Raw genomic sequence first — 14,072 nt, 5'->3', positions numbered from 1 at the left:
AGTTGCTCTAGTCAGTGTAGGATAGTACAGCAGAAACCACAATTACTTGGTAAAATTATAAGTGTTGTTGTTGATGAAACTTGACTTTTGTATAGAGTTTCTGAATCTGATGTGCACTAACTTGGCTGCAGCCAGTAGAAAGGAGGTCTAATTTTATCTCGTTGCTTTACTGTGTTGTCAGTGGCAGAAGAACCACATGGAGAGATTCTTCCACTGTGGTCTCGAAACAAGAGAAGAAGCTCATGGATCGACGATTCCCTCCTTTTATTTACGCTGTCAGCTCCTTTTAATTTGATGAAGAGCACTATGCAGAGAGCCAGGACTCTGAGGATACTTGTTGGCAGGTGTATCTGATCTGAAACCAAAACCTCAGTCGTCTATTTCAGGCAGCTGTAACTCCAATAACGCTTCTTCAATCAAACTTAACGGCCAAGAAATCATATTTTCCTTCAGGTCGGGGAGCCAGGTTTGGATGGGCACTCTTAAATTTGTCTTTAGAGGTCCATTAGGTATCTCTGATTCTTTATTAAAGGTCTCATATTCTGCTCCTTTTCTGCAGTTTAATATGGATCATTGATGTCTTCATGAAATGGTAGTAACATGTTTTGGTCCAAAAAAAAACCCAATAAATCAAGCACAGCAGCATTGTTTCCAGGCTCTCATAGCCCCTCTGTTCAGAACGCTCTGATTTAGTGGACGTGACCTTCATATGTAAATGAGCCACCGCTGATACCGCCCCGCTCTTCAGCGTCACCGAGAGCGGCGCCACGAGCTCCGAGTGCACAATGTTTAGAAAACAGCAAAGCTTGTTTACCGTAATATTACAGGCTAAAACAACAGGCTAACCGCAGCTAAAGTTAGCATCCTGAAGCTAACACAGAGACAGGGGGGACACTGAGGAAAAGCTCTTACATCTGCTCCACAGCACACAGCATTTAAAATACTGACATTTCCAGGGTCCCAGGTTTGTTGGTGGATGGTTGGTAATGTGCCTGGATTCAGGACCAGTCTATTCACTAGCCCTCTGTTGTACTGTCCAAAGTTGGAAAAGCAGCCGGCTGTGAAGTGACTAGAACACACATGCAGAGTTTTACTGGGTGTAGCTGGCACATTTCCTTGATAAAATAACTCTAGCCACTTAGTCTTGTCTTCTCCCGAAATGGGAAGCTTGTGCATGGAACTATGTGGCTGTTTACAGCCAAAAACAAAGTAGTGATGGCTCTTTGGCATTCTCCTCCCTGCTGCTGGAGAGATTTCAGAGATTTCTCTCCAGCAGCAGGGAGGGGGTTTGGGTTTGGGGGTTTCTGCTCCAGTGGACCAGTCAGGTCAGACTTGCTCCTGGTTGGTCAAAAAAGGGAATCGCTGACGTCGGCAAATCCCCAATATCCAAACAGCTCCTTTTAGGTCAGGATTTTACATTCACAAGCACTACTAAGTACAGGGTTTTGTCATTAAATATCACATTTTGTGGGCTGGGAGGAAAGCCAAAGACCCCCAAATTTCACTAAAAGACTTAACAAAATGATGTTTGCATAATATGGGACCTTTAAAACCACTTGATGAACAGCAGGCTTTGCTAAACTGAGGTCACCTGTTCTTTTGATGAGATTTCTTTTAAAGCCCAAAGGTTGGTATTTCCGCCTTAAAAATCTTGAATTTCTTGAAGCCCAGTGTTTAGATGTTTGGACAAGAGCATGGAATTGATAGGGTTAGAAAATGGCACAATGCCCAAGCCCTGAAGTAGAAAAAATACCATCAGGAAGACAAAACCACAAGTGAAAGTCATAAAGTCTGAGCACAGCCCTAAAAATGAAACCCTCAGGTCATCAGACCACAGATCAGGGAAACCCCCAAACTTCCCAAATGAAATTCAAGGTCGTAAATATTTCTAACAGGATGCTAAGATTAGCTATGCACTGACACCAGCCTATTATCAAACCTAAACTAGTCAGAAGATAAGTGAAAGTTCTGATTTATTGCATTCAAATAAAAAAGATACTTCTGTATGCAGACAATGGCATTCTCTCTAAAAGTAGTGCACCAAAAAGAGACTTGAGCTGTTTTCAACAGATAGTTTATGTATTTGTGCTGATTTTCACCGCCTGCCTGAAAGCCATCCTTTTAGTTCCAGTGCAGACATGGCTGTAATTCACTACAGATCAGTTAGTTTTGGTCCAGGGTTAAAGTGCTGACAGCAAATCTGAAGAATGTGTCTCTCTAAGCTATCCATATTTAGACACACCACACACCCACAGGACTACTAGGAAGTGCCATTATGAAAAGGCATCAAATTTGGCATGAAACAGACAATTAAACTGGAAATTAGAAAATACAAATCACTGCTAATATAACAAATCATTCAGCATCCAAGCTTGAATGTGCACACAGTGCACATCAGGCAGATTGTCCTGTGTAATGAGTCACTGTAATGAGGTAGATGTATGCAAAACGTAAAACACACAATCACCCCAAGGCGATAATGAAAAATTTCTGAGATAATAAACCAACCTCATGTTTGACATGTTGTTTTCTAAGTGTTCAACCCCTGACTGCTTTGTATTGCTCTCTTCAAATGACTTCATAGTTCTAGTCTGTGCTGAAGCCTCTCTGAATGAAAACAGGTTAGAAATGACTGGAATATAAAATCCTCTAATTTTATTCTCCAGCTTCTCCTCTGAATGCTGATGAAACTGGACGCCAGAGGCAGATTTCAAAGAACAGTTCAACATGCTGCTCAACAATTCAGGACACCATGTCCTCTGATTTCAGCTGCTGTGTGTGCGTGTGTGAGAGTGTGTGTGTGTGTGGAATTAATTGAGCATGTTTTGCCTCTGAGTGGGTGTGTGTTTTCTCCTCTCGCTGTGATGAAAAGCCGCGGGGAATCCATTTATTGTGAAGTCTGCTTCTGCTCCTCTTCAGTGCAGAGAATGGCTTTAGAGTAGAAAATGAAGACAAGGTTTTTGTATTGATTATTCTGTGACTCTGTTATCCGTTTAAATGCATTCTGATGGTTTCCAGCAGTACACATCTTGATATGAGCGTCAGGGTCAGAGATGGAGTGCGATCCGATCTTACTGTTGTTTATTCAGCTCCTCTAGCAGATCTGCCCATCTTCATCCTGACAACCTGTCACTCTAAATCACTGTGCAAACATAATCCTGATTGAGTCACACTCTCATTTCAGGTGGCAAGCGATTAACTTGTCAATCAGCTCTTCCCACACAACATGTTGGGAGGGAAACATCCTTTCAGGGCCCTTTCTTCACATCAAGAATTCAGACTCTTTGACTAGACTGAGAGTCCACAACAAAGGACAGAAAGGGTTTTAGCTAATGGGGCTGCCAATTAGGTAGTGTCTGCACTCTTTTCAATAACCAGCAGGGAGTGACTCCAAGAAGTTTGAAACTGTACAAGTCTTTCTGGCTTGGTTACCTTTTTATTGACTGGTTGTATCAGTGACATCAAAGGCAACCTGATCACATGTCATATTGTATCAATCCACAGAAAGCAGTTCCCCTTTGCCTGTAGACACTACAGTAAAAACTTTAGCATGCATCTCCAGCTGGTCTTGAGTAGGGAAATAATGGCAGTTAGTGGGCTCAGATGTGAGAACAGCTTAGGAGCATCTGGACCCCAAGAATCTCTGATTGGAAAAAGGGGAAAAACCTTCAGTCCTGCAATCCGGGCAAAGTCAACAGAGCTTGCATCATCTTTAAAAAGATTCTTTAGAAAAAAAAACAGTTTATGTCTGTTGCCTTTAGCTTATTTATCAAAGGGATGTCTTAGTACATCTCTGATTGCATATGTCAGGGTCCTGCTCACCCTGAAAGTATTCCAATTTGCATAACAACTCGCTCATGATACATTAGCCTTAGCCTTTAACTTGATCTTGTTGATACCTGAAATCAGTTTTACCATAATGCCATTTGCTAACCAAGCTGGCTCTTGACAATAGTTCTGGATCAAGCAGCTTATTGGTAACTTCACCCTCTCATCGAAATATTGTCAAAAAAGGACAATTCCAGAAAATTAAAAGTTGTCAGGTACCCTTGATCCCAATCTTTGCCCCTAGTGGTAAACTGTATCACTACAACAACAAAAATCCCCCTGTCCAAACTGAAGAAAATTGCTGTTTCTGCATTGCCCTTCCTATAAAGAGGCTCAAGAGGGATTAAATCTGTAAAGTGTGTAAAATAGGATTGACATTATAAAAGTTTTCCATTATAATCCATTTAAAGTTACACCCAACCAACAGTTTACTTTTATGTAAATACATATTACTCACACTATGCCATTGATTCTAGTGGGTGGTGTTAATACAAAGCGACGCCTATCCGTTGAGCCACAATCCACTGAATCCAGATCCACTGAGTGAATTCGCTCCAGTCAACTCAGTCCTGTTCCATGGACTTCTCTAATCCAGTGTCCAGGTTTTAGCTGCGTTGTAACCTAACAGCCATTTAGCCCCACTGAGCTGTTTGTCTGTCTGTTGCTGTCTGCGTGTCTGTTAACCGGGATAACGTCTCTCTGGAAACTCTGGGAATATCGCACCCGGTCATGGAATATCTGGGATTAGATTTGCTATCATCCAGGACCGAGCAGTGACTCCAAAATGTCGGTGTTTCCCGCTGTTTTCCCGTTTTCTCCGGGATGTGACCGTGTGATGGCTGCGGTCCAGTGAACTGGGAGCACGTTGACTGACTGCTCTGCCTGTTCGAGCACCCAGTTTGTTAGCCTGTTTTCACTGTTCAAACTGGGTTTGTCGGACCTTATGGAGTGCACATGAACATTTACCGGACAGGGATTACACACGGGGTAAGTGAACGTATTGAAGCAGGATCTTTTAGTGGGGTTTTGATCCACTTTTTTGAAACGCGGGCTAGCACTCTAGCAGTCCCGGGGTTAGCCTAGCAGGCTAGTTGCAGTCTTTGTCTGAAGGGACCAGGGAGCTAAGGAGTATGCATCCATTATCGGACACGTCCCCGTCTGACCCGCTTGCTTCTTTCTACCAGAGAAAAACTAGTCACTACATCCATACTTACCGTGAGAATACAAAATGAAATGCTTGACCGTTAATGAAGCGTGCATACTGTTTGTAAAGTAGCCACACTGCTACGCCAGTTGAATATCTGTTCAACCGCCGTAAAAACTGTCAGTTAAAGCCAGAATCATAGTGTGATGTGTGCTTTGAAGCTAATTTGTAAATTCTTCAATACTTGATCATAAATTTGAAATAAAATACTGTATAGTGAGTATAACATTGTTTCGGAAGCGGGAATGTGCGTCGAATTAATGTCGAAACGATGAGGGGATTATTTTAAGAAAAATGACAACCCTTGTCCGATAATGGAAACACGGGTTTGACAGGGAGGCTGAAAGCGCCGCATCGGTAATTGTCCATCACACGACAAATAGGACGTCAGGTCAACAGTTATATAAACGATCTGTGCTGTGCTATGAACTTTTGCGTTACTGTGTTGGTATTTTGAAGGCACTCTATTAAAGTTACCGAAGATCTGCTTACACGCCTGCTAAACTAAAGAAATATTTCAGATTACAGAAATCAGCCGTTAAATCGGAGCAGCACGGCGTCCGATAATGGAACTTGTTAGCATTGTAGCGGGCCAAAAAGGGCCTCGAACAAGTTGCACAAGTTTCGCTTAAAATCATTTTATGACTTGTAGTTAGGCTATGAATTAGATGCCAGCATGGGTTTTTGGAACTACTTGCGACCAACTAAAGTCATTGAGAAACATTTTAGTGTGTTAGCTTTGTGCTACTGAGCAGGGATGACCAGGGTCGAAGCGTTAGCCATAGCAAGGCAGCTAGCCTTACGATTAAGCCAGCTAAATGTAGCGTGTAAGCTTGTGTATATAAACTGGTGTTTGCAGAAATGCACGGTTCTTTTTACAAGTGCAACTTTATAACAAACCCTCTCATATATTTTGCATTTTAATTGGTAGCATTTGTCTTAAAAGGGCAACCGTCCAAACATCAGCTAACGTGGCTAACGTTCATGAATGCTAACTAGCACTATGGTATGAACATATCCTGAACTGGGTTATCAGGTTCTAATTCATGTATCTTTGAGCACCAGTGTCTTATACGTTTGATTTATTTTAATCCCTTTATCAAAATGTACTCTGAGTAATGCACTAAATATACCTCGAGACATATTTTTTTACTGGATTGTATAACATCTAGTTACTGATTGAAGGCCTATGACACCAGGTAGAGAACACCTTGTCTCAGTTATGCTGACCAAGTTTCAACACTTGGAAGATAGCTATGTTTGGTTATAATAATCTTTTTTAAACTGAGCTTCATTATCACCACCATCAGTTTAAATTCCTATGACAACATGTGAGATTATACCTGAGGTCTCAGAAGGTTACATTAGGGGATGCATGTTTACTTTTAAGATAAACCCATTGACACACGGGACACAGGTACATGTGGAAGGTGTAATCTGTTATAAGACAGTCAGTAGACATCTGTTGAGCTATATATGGGACAGCATATCACCACCGATTACCCAAATCATTTGATCCCTATTCACAAGATCGTGATTCAACATGTTTCAGTTCAGTATCACTTTATTAAGGGATGTTTCAGTTACAGCACCAGTTAAGTTTCAGAGTGGAAGTAGAGTGCCAGAGAACCCTTTGACTGAGTGCATTGTTGGAGTATCAAGGTTTGCATTAAGAATTGGCCCATGAGTTTGGATGTACTCTTCAAAAAATATCAATTTCAAGCAATAGCTTGCAAACTGTGAAAATGTAAACATTTATTTGAAGAGACTGACATGTATTGTCTTCCCTTAAATGCATAATAAATACTGTGCCAGATTTTTGGCTGTGCACATGCATTCCTACATCCTCTGCGTTGTTCACCAACCAGATGTTGATGATGTTACAGCCCAACTATTTATTTCAGCAGCTATACAGTGTTTTATATTGTCAAATACAGACATCCCCTGCTCTGTCTTATCAACAGCTCTATTCAGAAGTATATTGTCGGTTTAAAAGTAACAACAGCCTCAGTAATGTTTTGTGCACACAGAGTTAGATGGTGTTTTTTTTTTGGAGGCCTCCTCCAATGAGGTCAGTCTCAAATTGTATGATTTTGCAGATTCTCATCCAGGTGATTCTTTGTTAAATGGTTTTGGAGATTTGTAGTATTTCCACAACATTTCACCTCTGTCTTACACATCTTGCACACATCCTTGGTTTTGTCCAGCTTATCTCTGTCTTTAAGGTGTGTCGGTGTCTTTAGAGGAGCAGCTTTGCATCTGACCATATTTGTTTTGAAATACTAGCCTCAGATTTCACAAAACAAGAAGCCACCCTAAGGAAAGTGAATATATTCGATTGATCTCAGGTTTACAAACTAGTATCACTAATATAAAATAAGTATTACTTTCAGTCAGATTTTTTTTGTGTGTGTGCGCCAAGCTTCTGTAAAAACAGTTAGAATTTGGGGTTAGAATTAGTTATAATTTTTTTTAATTAACATTCTACAGAGCATCCCAAAGGTTGAAGAAACTTCACACACGTAAGCTTTATAATACCTGAAACAGCTGCTGTAATTGCTGTCACTTAAAGGAAATGCAGAATTACCGTGGTGCTTTTCCTGCGCAGAGCCGTAGTGTAGTGTAAACAAAGTGGTGAACCACAAAAAGTAAAAAAGGGTTGCCTGAGGTTTTCCATGTGACTTTTTAACCAACCACAGATGTGGTTATGCCCCCGAAATCCTGAGAAATATGTCAGCGTATCTGATTGATCTCATTTTTAATTCAGCAGACCCCCTCAGGTGGTTTGGACTAGGTCTGTGCCATTGAGAGGAAGTGAGAATAATCAGAATAGAAGAAAGTGAAAATCTAAACTAGCTGAAAAAGTGTGGTGGTTAAAATGCTGCTTCCTATCACTGATTAATGTTTGATGAGATCACTTCATCTTGTCGCGCCAACTGTCCCTCAGCCTGTTGTCAGAGTCTGGCACTGTGAAACTTTTACTGATGGCTTTAGAGTGAGTCTTGGAGATTTTTAAGAGACAGAATTTTTTGTCCCTTTCCAGTTTCACACCAGTTGAGCTGAAAATGCAGAAGCAGATGATAGCAGGTGATCGTTCCAACATCCATACCAACAATACTCAATAACTTTACTGTGCGGTATTAGATTCACTTCAATAATGTCTCCCCATCTGCACATGCAGCCAGGCGTAGCTTCATAAACGGCGAGATTTAACTGTCCGCAGCTTGCAAACACACCAAGTAAGTGTTATGACACCAAGAAAGTGTCATAACGGATGTGCTTCCTCCCTCGCTGTCATCACAGAGTGTCTTGGCTTCACTAAAAATAATAGATTGTGGCCTGTCGTGATCCTCTTCGCACGACTTTGTTGACATGCTGCATCACGTGACGAAATGTTACTCCAACACAGCAGGACCTGCCGGATAAGAAAAACTCTGTCTAAGTGACACGGGTGTGTTTTCAAAAACATTGTTTTTCCTTGTTTCAGCTGGATGGAGTCTTGATGCAGCAACAGACATTGTTTTAACCATTAAAGTAACAGTCATGTATGCTTTATTAAATGTTTCTGGGGGAAAAAAAACAGTCACTTAGTGTCATCAAACATCCTTGTGCCATCATTACGGACTCAGGAAATCGAACTTCACCTGTTCCTCAACTGTCTCTTGATACTGGATGATCAGCGCTCAGTTTTCTGCAGTTTCGTGCCACATAAACATCAACAAACTCTATTTCCAATCAAGGAAAATGTTCTGCATTAGGGGGCGATATTGGAAATAAAGTCAGTATTGGGCCTGTCATGATAACAAATTTTGCTAGACAATAATTTTCCAAAATATTATTGCCGATAAACGATATTATTGTCAATATTGTTTTGATTTTTTCCATTTTTTTTTCCATTCCAATTTCCATTTTTTTATTGATGTAATTATGATAAATGGTATAATAAAGTGAGTACACCATATCAAAAGCAAGAAACTTTAATTTCTTAAGAGTATTTACCTGTAATTAAAACATGTACTTTTTCCCAGTCAATCCCTACTGCCTGTCAAACTTTTTTAACATTTCTTGCTTTCAACCGTATTGAAGGGCTGCATTTCTTTGGCAATGCAGCTGTCTTTGAGCGCCCACCATTTGGCGCTTTTATTTCTATTTACTTTGCAGACCAAAAGCCTCAGTAAGAGCGGATTGTCAAAGAACAAGGCCCTGCTGCACCTCCCGTTCTTCTTCTTCGTCGCCACTATTTTTAAATAAATGCGACATATCAGCTCGTTGGTGTTCATGAGCTCACACTTTGTTCATTCTGATAAAAAAAACTAAATATTCCCACATTGGGATTGTGGCAGGCGGCTTAAGAACCATATCTTTCGTGCCATCACTCATATTAGCACGTGTTTCCTCCTTACCCCTCAGGACGCTCACTTCAGCTCTGTCCGTGTGTACGCGCGAGCAGCCCCATCTTCACCCCAAAGATCGCATTTTTGACAGATGCTCACTCCGCTATAAATGCGCTAAATCTGCGCTAAATCTGCTATAGAACCTATGCACCCCTATGTTAGGAAAGACAGACGTAGTGAGCCATCTTCTCATTCAGCCTCTTTGGTCGAAAGAGAGGAGGAAAGCAAACATGCATGCAAGTGTCAGTTTATGGAGGCTGGCAAACTTACTGAGGACGTTTTTATTTATCGTTGGGTTAATCGATTTATTGATTATCGTGACAGGCCTAGTCAGTATGTTTTTGAAGTCACGATCAGGATCTGGATTGTGGCTTTTTGCAAAAACTTTGACAGCAGTTGCAAAATGCAAAGCAAAGCTTAATTCCTCACTTATCCACCGCTGAGTTGTACAGTTTGATTCCTATTAGTTTTTGAGATTCACACATGCATGAGTCGCTGCTTGTCAGCACCAACCTTGAGTCAAGCTGACGTTACCAGCTGGGGACTGATATAGCGGTTTTGTGCAGTGCAGACCCCTGAGTGTGTATTTGATGGTCAGGTCGACTTCAGACCTGCTGAGCCGCTCTGCCCTGCAGGAGGACACAGACAGGAAGCTGAAATTAGCCAATCTGTCTGCTCCTCCTGGGGGGGCTGACCAGACAGGAAGAGAGCACCGCTGAGCTACATGACCCACCATCACCCTGAGCAGCCCACCTGCTCGCTCAGCCCTCTGCCACACACAGCCTGGAGGTTTCCTTAGTGTTGAATGACTCAGAGGGATTCAGAGAGTTACCTGAGCAGATGAAAACATCAGCAGCTATGCTGTCGACTCGCAGATAATCAGAGACAGTCAGTCAGGAGGGATCAGGGAAGACTTAGCTGGTCTGATAAATGGTGCAGAAACTGGACTAGAAATCGAAAGTTGCACCAGTAAGTTTTGATCCATTTGTATTGAAATAAACCTAATGAGACCTGCAGCTCCCGTGCTCTGAAGTGTAAAGTTACAACTTGTCTGTGGAAAAACAAAAACTTACACTGAGCCAGCATTTCTGCAAGGATTACATCATGCAAATACAGCCAGAAAGTCTACTGCAGCAACTCGAAAACTTTTGTAACTTTTCTAACCCATGTGAAAAATAGAGCACAGACTCAAAACAATGAAAATTCATCCTTCTCTTGAAAAATTCAGAAGCTCTTTAGGGTTGGATATAGTTCCTGTCTTCCCGTATCCACAAATCTCAGAATTTTAGAACAGGTCTGGAGCTCCATCCTCAAACTTTGCTGAAGTTGCTTGTTCACACGTGTCCCTCACATCGTAAAGTCTTCCCTGTCAAATTTGGGCAGTTGAGTATTCAAAGCAAAATGGCAGGTGAGGTGGCAGAGGGCTTTACAATTGTATGATATAGTTTATGTATTAACATCACTTCTACATGTAAACAGATGCATGTGCACACATCTTTTCAAATTTGTGTTGATCCTGATGCATGCAGCTCTTTTTTGTGTTGCAGCAGCTGCATCACCACTGTCTGCTCACCCATTGTGTTTCCTGCTGTGTTCACACATCTGTTTGTTGTCCCTAGTTCGAAAAATTCAGTCTATTTGCCTCTAAACATGCAGCTATCCACTGAAATGTCAGTATTTCTTGGGACTTTTGTGCATGTGTGAATAGAGCTTCACTTCTTATGACCTGTATCACATCTGCAGCTTTTCTGTTCACCTCACTTGCAAGCAGCTAGCAGTGAAAACATATGAAAGCGCCAAAGCTGCGGTAAACGGACACAGCTCTGTACGTCACCCCGTGTTTAAACATGCTTCTATATCCGTTGTGTGATGTTCAAGCCTCTGTTTAAGCAGCCATTCAGTTCACAAGTGGCGATAAAGCAGTAAGACACACAGGGCGTCCTCTGTTGTCTGTGGTTTGTGGTCTCCACCTGCACACTCTTTGATAATTAGTGTTTCTGCTTCCTCTGTGACATGTGGGAGTAAGCGGGAGATAAGGGCCGAGGTGGCGCAGCTCTTAGGCTGTTTAGCTGCTACACCTCCTGACCGCTGGCTGAACCCCGCCTCGGAGACAGATAAAAGATAAAGACTGGGCTGGGTGGAGGAGAGGAGTGCTGCTTGTGAAGCTGATGGTGGCTGTGGGTTAGCGCTCTACATTCTCATTACTTAACTTCTTTTATTAGCAGGGTCCTGAATTGATTCTCAAGCCTTGTTTTTACATCAACCCTATGCGTGTGTGTCATTCTGCAATACTCCTCCAGAACACAAAGACAGTGTGATCTGTATAATCACCTGCTTCTGGTCCTGTCACGGTTTTTTTAAGGGGGGGCCCAGTCCGATATTGATATCGGATATCAGTCCGATATCAGCAAAAAAACAAGTATTGGTATCGCATCAGAATGCATCTAAAATCTCCGATATAAGCAGTTTCTGTTACCCATTGTTAATAATAAATGGGTCTGTTTTTCCTCATACTTACTGTTGCTGACTACTGTTCTTTGTTTGCATAATATCACTTAATCAAGCCTTTTCTAACATGACAGACATACTACAAAATAAGTAATAAAAGTATCTATGTTTAATGCTGATATCGTATCGGATCAATATCGGTATCAGCTAATACTCAGTGCTGCAGTATCGGTATCGTATCAGAAGTGAAAATGTAATATCAGGACATCCCAAGTTTTTTTTCCTGATTCTTCACAGGGATTTTGAATCATCTGAAGCTAACCCATGTTACTGTTTATACTACAGCAACTAAAACAAGGAAGGCTAGAGCGGAGATTAAATGTATGGCCGATGTGCAGGGATTCCAAAAATGTTGTGGTCAGTTGTTACGATGTGTAATAACATTTAGGAAGGGTTGAACGTCAGGTTTTGTGCGTCAGTGACTAGACACAGAAATATTAATCACGTCAGAAAATATATGGCAGTGAAAAAATCAATATACGATATATCTGGATTTTTGTTTGACAATACCAAAATTGGGATTCTTCATCAAATATATATATATATATATATATATATTTTTTTTTTTTTTTTCAAATTCTTCATTTCAGTATTTGTTTATAAACTGGACTGGAAAAAATGAACCACTTTTCTCCAGCAGGGGGCTAAATGTTTCTCTCTGACTCATGTGATGTGCATATTATGGGTAATAAAATATGGCTCCTGATAAAGTCTGTAGACATAATCATCATCTTAACTTTTTCACATGGTCTGGTGTTAAAAAAGCAAATAAAAATCATAAATATAAAAGAATCACAGTTTAAATTGAATCAGCCCCCCCAAAACCGTAATCGAATCACAAGAATAGTGTGGTTCCAGCCCTAGTGGCCATATTAGAAGTGGCCACAGTATGTGCCGATAGTGAAATTAGCGATTCAGACAGGAGATGTTTTTATTTTTTAACCAGACTGTAAATAGGTTTATTTCTGCTGTGAAAACAGCTTTTTTTTAGCTTGATGTGTATGTGGCTTCCTGAACTTACAGAGCCAGCCTCAAGTGGACACTTGAGAAACAGCAGATTTTAGCATTTCTGCATTGTCTTATACTTTTAGACCTGGGGTTGCTGCTTGACTAAAACCCAACATCTTAATGTCCCAGCCCCTCAGGTGCGACTATCTGCTGAAGGTAAACTGGATTTCTTTACTTTTAATTTTGTTAGACAAAATGCACCTGGCTGGAGATAATGTCCACTACTGTTGCCAGAAACTCAGAAACCACTGAGATTTCTATTATCGTAAAAACAAAGATACTAACCCACAACCACAGCAGGCTGTGTTTGTGGTCTCTGTTTTTTCCATTATGTAAACTCAAATATCTAATTCCAAACCAGCAGGGACTGTTTCTGAAAGCCTAAAAATCCTGAGTTTTGCATGTGCGTGAGGGGGGATAGTTCCCTGGAGTGTGTGGAGAGCTGAGCAGCTGATGGAGCCGCACACCTGCTGGGTAATCAATAAGATGGAGCGTGCTCTGTAAGAGAGAAAGAATGATGGATGCAGGCTGAGCATGCTGCTGAGACAAGCAGTCCTCGCTCTGCTCAAACCCTGGAAATACAGTCAGAGTGAAGCTGCAGGCTCCACTTTTCCAATAAAATCTGCACTGAGAGAATATTAAAGCGTTTGTTTTATGTCGTCATTTTTGGTGAATGTCAGAAAACACGCAGACCCAAAGGTACTAGACCATAAAGGTTTCTTTAGGTTTTGTTTTACTGCTTTGTCATCCACTATCAGTTACATCTCTGGTTGTGTGAAAGTGAAGGATGATGGTGAGTTGGACTAATTTGAGACGTCATTTCTGATACACTATTTATTAACATGAAACTAGGCCTGTAACAATAAAAAATTTTGCTAGACGATAATTTTCCAAAATATTATTGCTGATAAACGATATTATTGTCAATATCATTTTGATTTTTTTTTCCATTTTTTCATTGATTTAATTATGATAAATGGGATAATAAAGTGAGTACACCATATCAAAAGCAAGAAACTTTAAATTCTTAAGAGTATTTAACTGTAATTTAAAAGGTCAGGATCTGTTAAATAAAATAAATTAAACCAAAAATGTAATAAATTTAACAAACAAGAAAGAGAAAAAAATAC

At 40.8% G+C, this 14,072-nt stretch overlaps 1 protein-coding gene across 1 annotated transcript in view; it reads left to right on the top strand.

Annotated features, from left to right (window-relative positions):
- Nucleotides 1–4,439: 4,439 nt before the first annotated feature.
- The window catches only part of znf609a (zinc finger protein 609a), a 35,406-nt gene continuing 25,773 nt past the window's right edge, over nucleotides 4,440–14,072 (top strand). The window contains exon 1 of the mRNA XM_074677443.1: nucleotides 4,440–4,815. The gene's annotated coding sequence lies outside the window, so the exon portion shown is untranslated. The remainder of the gene's footprint in view (nucleotides 4,816–14,072) is intronic.

Source organism: Halichoeres trimaculatus, unplaced genomic scaffold, assembly GCF_033239565.1.
Source record: "Halichoeres trimaculatus isolate MK-OKI-2021-1 unplaced genomic scaffold, fHalTri1.1 fHalTri1_scaffold_10, whole genome shotgun sequence".
Classification (NCBI taxonomy): Eukaryota; Metazoa; Chordata; class Actinopteri; order Labriformes; family Labridae; genus Halichoeres; species Halichoeres trimaculatus.
This window is presented reverse-complemented; position numbering and strand designations above follow the sequence as displayed.